The sequence below is a fragment of the Aplysia californica genome, unplaced genomic scaffold (assembly GCF_000002075.1).
Source record: "Aplysia californica isolate F4 #8 unplaced genomic scaffold, AplCal3.0 scaffold00503, whole genome shotgun sequence".
In the NCBI taxonomy this organism is placed as follows: domain Eukaryota; kingdom Metazoa; phylum Mollusca; class Gastropoda; order Aplysiida; family Aplysiidae; genus Aplysia; species Aplysia californica.
This window is the reverse complement of record NW_004797773.1, coordinates 375,947-383,451: the sequence shown is the minus strand read 5'-3', so window position 1 is coordinate 383,451 and position 7,505 is coordinate 375,947. Positions and strand designations below refer to the sequence as shown.

Genomic DNA, 7,505 nt, shown 5'->3' with positions numbered 1-7,505 from the left:
TTTCTTTTGAAAATTGTAATTCACCCCACCCCCCCTTTTTTGTTAATTGCCTTTGTATAATTTAGTTGCAGTAAATCGATCGTTCCTTGACTCGGCTCCCATATCATGCCAAGTAGTGTTTATTGTGCTTACAGTGCGGCTAGATCTACTCATGTCAAATATTTAACTTGAAAACTCGATTCTCTTGGTATCGGGGTACATGTTTGTTTGCAGCAGAGCGAATCCTTACAGTTCCATTGTTGATTTATGTGGTTTGTTACATTTCTGTAAACTAGATCTAGATCTACTCTATTTTGGCTCGTAGGCCTAAATTCAAAGGCTCAATACGAGCAAAGTTTTCTGAAAACAACTCGTTGCGAAAGCGTGAAACCGAAACTGTTCAGAATCGGATATTTACATCAAATGCGGTTCTTGCTGACCTGTGCCGGAAATGACCTTGAAAGGAAATTGTATTTTACTGTCAGTCAGTGTTGTTGACAATCAAGTCTCAGCTGAGATGTCTTGGCTTTCGTTCAAGAGCAGCTGATTCACGAAAGGTAATGTCTATTTGTTTTTTTACCTTAGGTTTAATTAATTATGTCATTCTTTTAGTAGAGTGTTTGTATGAATCATTTTACTTATCATCGTAAAGGAATGTTTTTGTTCTATTTGTAACAATTCGTTCACCACGTCTCTACACACAATTCTCATCGCCTTCCTTGGCCTTGGCAGCGCCCCTAGAATCTAGTCCCTAGCTGCTCTGGATTCTAGATTAAATCGAATCTAGATCTAGATTCTAGCCTCAGACTCAGAGGCCATCCTCAGAGACGGTCAGAGTGAGAGTGATGAGATCAGTCAAACACAACAATTCACCAACTGACTCGTGGCACGGTACACATCATTTCATTTTGTATTCAAGTCATAGTTTGGGACTGGAGGGAGGACTTCTGTAACGAGTGGCCACAATCACAATGAGACAGAGAAGAATAGAGGGCTAGTGGTAGGGTTTGGGGTAGAGGAGGGTTAGGGTTTGGGTTAGGATTAGGTATCTTCTCTTGTGTTTGTTGGGGTGGTTGCTAGTTACGGAGTCCTTCCGGACTCGAGAGCAGTGGTACTGTAAAAGAACAGAGTGATTATTCTCACCCCGGGGGATGAGGATAAACTGGATATTAATTATTCTCACCCGGAGTGAGAATAAAATTGATACTATTCTCACTGGTGAGAATAACGACCGCCTATTATTCTCACCGCCCTTTTTATTTCATTTCGAGCATCATAGGACCCCTGTCAATTGAGCGCTCCAGGTGATAAAACTCGCCTCCCTCTCTCACTCCGCTGAGTGCGTGAGGTGACTAAAATCGCCAACGGGCGGGCCAGCTCTCGAGCGCGGGAGGCGACTATTGTCGATTTGGGGGGAACACGCCTTATCTTTTGAGCAAATAACGTCACCTTTTGATGCTATTTTTGGTTCTGTAAGGGAAAATTTTATTCTTGAATGGTTTTTAAAACCAATCAAAATTAAGAAAAAAATAAGCATAGCCTAGGGTCAAGGAACTGCGTGCTTTAAAAATAATCGTGGGTTCTGTTAGGGATTTATGTAACATGTTTTTTGTGTTAAACAAATGCCAATTCTAACATTACAACAAACTATTAGTGTACTAACATTTGTTCATTAAAAATCTTTCAGTCAAGGCTGAATCCTGTGTAAGTTGTGCACGTTAAAGATCCCTAGATGGTCCTAAAATCGATAAAAGTGAAAATTTAAAATTAACTCTCACCAGACTGAAAAACCTAAAATGTGTCCCGTGCGCTCATGCTCATGACCATTGCAGTCGCAAGCACTGTAAAACACTTAGATCTGCCCTCCCCCCCAAGTCACGGGTAGACTAGCTTAATATGTAAGGCAGCATGGTGATATCAGGCGCTTGTCAAAATAACGAAAGTGAAGAAACTGTGGCGTTTTATCGCTGGTTTGAGAATTAATCAAATTTTTGTTTTTTGGCTCAACACCTTTCACTTTCACACCCATTAAAGAAAACATTTCTGTGTGGATTTTACTGAAAAAAAGTTTATCAAAGGCATAAAAGATCTAAATTTTCAGTTTCCGCTGACTCTGAAGCTAAGGATATAACGCAACATTTGCAGCCTTTTTTTCGCTAATTGTTCTAAAACCAGGTGACCCCCACCTCCTTCAGTTGCTAATATTTGACTTGTATCCAAGATAAAAGATATTTTTTTCCATTAAAAAACAAGGCAAATGGACAGGCTCTAAGATGTTACCAATAACTCCATATATATGCCCCAAAATTGATGAGCGTCGAATTCCACCGTGTCGTAACGCATTGTATTATGACTAGAAACTGATGACAGGAAATTTTGTTACCACGTCATCATCTTTACCACTGCAAAATTGTATATTTTATTTATTAATCTACACTTTTAATTATCAAAATATATCCATCACCTAGCCACTAACATCGTTCCATCTCGTCACTTTCCGTTGCAACTTACTTGTCAATCATCGTTATCACCGCAAAATTAAGCGATCCGCTCACTGCAATTGTAATGGGCACTGCCTTTGTTCTATAATATATACTTAGAACACCTCCAGTAAAGTGAAACCACGATTATTACAGATAAAAACCAAAGATTATGTGCCCAATGCTTCATGCTCATTCTTCAACTTTAGCCAAGTGACTTAGATTTTATATGAAACAAGTGGGCTAGATTTTAGAATTTGAAACAATTGTTCCAAATGAATACATTTTGTATATAAAGCTACATCTAGAGTAACTTTTGAGGAGCTTTTTAGTACTTTCATATATCTTAATTTGATACAGTATACTAACATTGATGAATAAATTGCTACGGGTGTTCATTTACAGCTTCTGCCCATAGAGATAAACTTCTTTCATTTTGATGCACAACCTGTTGTCACCATAAGTATTTATTAATCTACACTTGGCTCAGCATCATGTGCTATTGTTGATCTCCCTAAGTCAAAGACATGTGTGTCACGACGTGGTGGAATCAGGCGCTCGTCAATTTTTGGGCATATAGGGTTATTTGAATGGTATCTTCTTAAAGCCAGTTCATTTGCCTTCCTTTTGGTAGAAAAAAATATAATTCTATCTTGAATAGAAGCTGAAATATTTGCTATTGAAGGAGGTCAGGGTCACCTGGTTTCAAAGGTAAAATTAGCGAGAAAGTGGCTGCCAAAGTGTGGTAACATCCTTAGCCTGAAAGTCCTTGGAAACTGAACATTTATATTTTTTAGTTCCTTTAATCAATGTTTTTCAGTAAAATTCACACAAAAATGTGTTTTTAAATGGACATAAAAAGGTGTTGAGCCAAAAAAAGAAAACTTGAAAAAAATTGCCCATTGGCCAAATAAATGCCGTTTTCTTCGATTTCATTGTTTTGACGAGCGCCTGATTCCATCACGATGTCTCACATTATATTATTTATATGCTTCAATGTGAGAATTTTAAAATTGAGATCAGAGAGTTTTCCCACCTGTCTGTTCATTTTCCTCTCCGTCTCTCTTTATCACTCTGTCAGTCTGTCTACCTGTTTATCCCTGTCTGTCTGCCTATGTTGCTCTGATGCTTCATTGCTTCATTTTAAATCAAAGGTACAAAACCTTAAAATTCGACGAATGCCCATGCTCACCTATTCTGACCCCCTGAAAACTGAAGCTGCAGAATAAAAATTTGTTCTGTAGCGGACTGTTTGAAAAATGTATCTAGCGATATTTTCGTGTGGGTGGTTGGTGGGTATCTGGTGTGGTTTAATCCTTCTTTCCTATCAAATATATCTATCTATTATTGTCCTTATGTCTCCTCCTTTTTTGTTTTTGTTACTCACTTGTAACACCTGTAATCTTTGGCACTTATTTGACCTTATTTTGTTGAAAGTGCTGTAATACTTTTACTGAATCTAAAAATATATTTTTGCCACCTTTGCTTTCACTGTTTCTGGCTATTTTGTAAAATGTGTTCTAAGTTGTCCTGACCCTAAACAAAAAAGTAGACAATGTGGATACGGGCATGCTCTTTGTAAACTGCTCTTTATTTGTTTTTGATAACATTGTATTTGGATTCCTTTTCTTGTTTTTTAATATTTAATTTCTATTTTCTGTGCATGTGATGTATTTATGTGACAAGTGGAAGGTTTTGTTCTCTTATCTTTCTTTCATGGCTTTTTTAAAGGGGAGGGGCGGGTTGTTTTTCGCTCTTTTTATGATGCGAAGCTTTCATGTATATCATTGTACAACGCTGCTTCCCTCCACAATAGACCATACTCCTGGGTTCCTTTTTTTTGTTCAAGTGCTCTTTTAGCTGTAGCTTGTGTTTTGCCCATTTTGTGTTACAAGCGAAAGTTTTGAAATATATTTGAATTCCTGATTTGAGTAGCCCCTTGTTATATGTTCCAATGCAGTAGTGCCCCTTTCAACTTTTTGCGAACACCTTGAATTTGCAAATGTCTACAAAGATCGCAAAATTAATAAATTCAAATTTAGCATAGAAAATACCTGATGAACAGTATATATTATAATAATAATATATTGCGGAAAGAGCGCCTTTCTTTTTACTCAATTGGAACTTGGCTAGTACCTATGCAGGGCTAATATCATCATGTATAACCTTGGTGTCTTAATCTTTTTTGTGAAAATATTTAGCACTTTTTCTGGAAGGCATATTTCTGTGTTATTTCTCGACGAACCGTTTGACAGTCTGCCATTTTCTGGTAATTAAATATCTTGTTTAGAAAAAAAATTGACAGTTATGTGGATAGTGCCTGAGTTACAACATGTAATAACACTTGTAAGAAGAGGAGTTATATAGTTTTTTTAATGTATATTATACTCACAAGTTAAAACAGGTGATCAGAGGATTTATTGTTGTTGAAGGAGGATGGAAGAAAAGGCGGTGGGGTAGGCGCTGAGGCTGTAAAGGTAACAACCACAATTGGAATTAGCAGGGGTAGCAGTCCATGTAGTTGTAACCAATGATTAGGGTAACACGGGGTGCCCACTAAGGATGGGATCGGCCGATCGGGCCGATCGCCCGACTCGGTCCCCGCAAAAACAAACGTGTTTGTTCTCAGTTTCAGACGATCGAGTTGGGCGATCGGCCTGATCCAGCCGTTGTGGGCACCCTGTTTAAGCGGGAGGAGTGGCAGTTGAAGTTGAAAGTTGCAGCAATGTTGGCAGTATAAGGGAGCGGAATTACCACATAAACGCCCCAAAAGTACGAGCGATTTTTCTGTGAAAAAACCCCTAACAACAACAACACACACAAAAACTCTCTCTCTCCCTCTCTCTCTCTCTCTCTCTCTCTCTCTCTCTCTCTCTCTCTCTCTCTCTCACTCTCTCTGTCTCTCTCTCTCCCTCTCTCTGTCTCTCTCTCTCCCTCACACACACACTCACACACACACACACTCACACACACACACACACACACACACACACACACACACACACACACATACACACACACACACACACGCACACTCACACACGCGAGCTTTATACACCTCTTATAATCATTATTAAGCATGCGACATACAGCCAGGATCATGCCCAACAAAGGGGAAGTAATAGGATTTAACACTGAACACAATCAACTAGATCTAGGCAAAGCACATCATGGCGTCTTGTTTTTATAACCTGCCGGAGATTTTCGCCGTTTATTTATTATTATTATTTTTTTAAAAAAAATAACAAGGCATTTTGTCATTAATTTTTCGACACAAAGGGTTCGGAAATTTGCACCATGTTTTTTTGGGTTTTTTCGTTTGTGGTATTGATGGTGATGATGGTATCCGATTAGTATATTATATCACGTGCGGCTAGATTAATTTGGTTCACTGCAGTGTTGTCAGCCGTCGTTTCTATCTTTTCAAAAGACAACATAAAACCATACCAGTTTCACATGGGCCAAGCCTGGTACAGCGGACGGCAAACCACTAAATTATCTTCCCTCTATATGTTTTTTTTCTCCTCCCGTTTTCCTGGTGTTTGTTATATGTTGGTTTTCCTTTTCTCATTTTTTTTTTTCATTACCATTTTTTCCCCCCAACACATCCCAAAATCACAGTGGGTGGTTGGCGGGTGCTCTGGTGTGGTTGCTCCTTCTTGCATATCAGACATCTGTCGTATTTATCTCTCTTCCTTTTCTTTGACCGTTATAATTCTCTAGCAGCACCTCTTATCTTTAACAGAGAGAGAGAGAGAGAGAGAGAGAGAGAGAGAGAGAGAGAGAGAGAGAGATCTAATCTCTAATGACCGGTAAGTGGGTAGTTGAAGGGTGTTCTGGTGAGGTTTTCTTCTTCTTTACTCTCAACCATCCTCTGTTGTCCTTATCTCTCCTTTTATTTGTTTGTTATTCTCTAGAAACTCCTCTATTCTTTGACACTTATATGACCTAACTATGCTGTAAGTGCCGTATAACTCTTTCTTAAGAAAACACAGAAACTAAATTGATAGCCAAAATTTAGGCCTTATACTTCATGTAAACCGTCCGCCTTTCTTTCAAAAGCAAATTACACAGGTACATAGAAAATAATTCATCCATTAAGCTAACACGGTCGTAGATATCTATAAATCTGTTGCTCTACTAATGTATCGTGCAGTAATAAAACATGTATCAAAAGAAAGAGGAACAATTATTTTCTTTGATGGTGTGCCCAGAATTGCAACACTGTTTAATGCAAAACTCTACTGATGCATGGCGTCGGTAGCCTGTAGTGGCTAGGCTACCGGACCCATAAGCGTGAGATTTGCGGGTTCTGGGTTTCGAGCCTCAGCTTGGTACGACGTTGTGTCCTGGGGAAAGGCACTCTACAAGAAGTTCCCTTTTGGCTCTGTCCTTTCGGAGATGGACTCTAAACTCGGAGTTCTCGCCCCTGAAATTAACCTGACAGTGTTAATAGGGGTTTAAACCTTAACCACCATTTCACCATTTCAACTGAAGTCCGTGTATTATGAAGTCCAAAACTGTGCACCCTGACGTGATTACACTTCGCCATCAAGCGCACCTCAAGGGGAAGACCGCGTGGAAACTGGAGAAGAATTACAGAAATTGGTGTACAGAAAAGTGGGAAGACATGAAATAACATTAAGAGGCCAGCCCAGGATAGAGAAAAGTGGAAAGTTTTTGTCCGTTGCCTATACCCTTGTGCAGGGCGAGAAAGGCAATGATGATGATGATGATGGTCAAGCACACCATTTCGAACAGTTTGAACAAAATAAAGGATAAGGAGGAAAATCTTACGCTCGCGCTCTGCTATAGTGAGATTGGTGGGTTTTTTTTATAGGGAGCAAAGAGTGGCGGCCATGACAGTGCCCAGTGTAGGATACACCATGTAGCCTAGCCTACATAATGTATCAAATAGTACGTTTGTGTCACGATGCGGTGGAATCAGGCGCTCGTCAATTTTGAAAATCATCTGAAAGCGTGTTCAATAGTCTTGCTTTTGATGAAAATATTACTGATCTATCTTAAATGTAAGTCGAGATATTT

General features: G+C 39.1%; 1 protein-coding gene across 1 annotated transcript in view; it reads left to right on the top strand.

The window, feature by feature from the left end:
• Positions 1-392: 392 nt before the first annotated feature.
• The window catches only part of LOC101856599 (UDP-glucuronic acid decarboxylase 1), a gene marked incomplete in the record, with an annotated part of 66,516 nt that continues 59,403 nt past the window's right edge, over positions 393-7,505 (top strand). The window contains 1 exon segment of the mRNA XM_005105963.3: positions 393-536.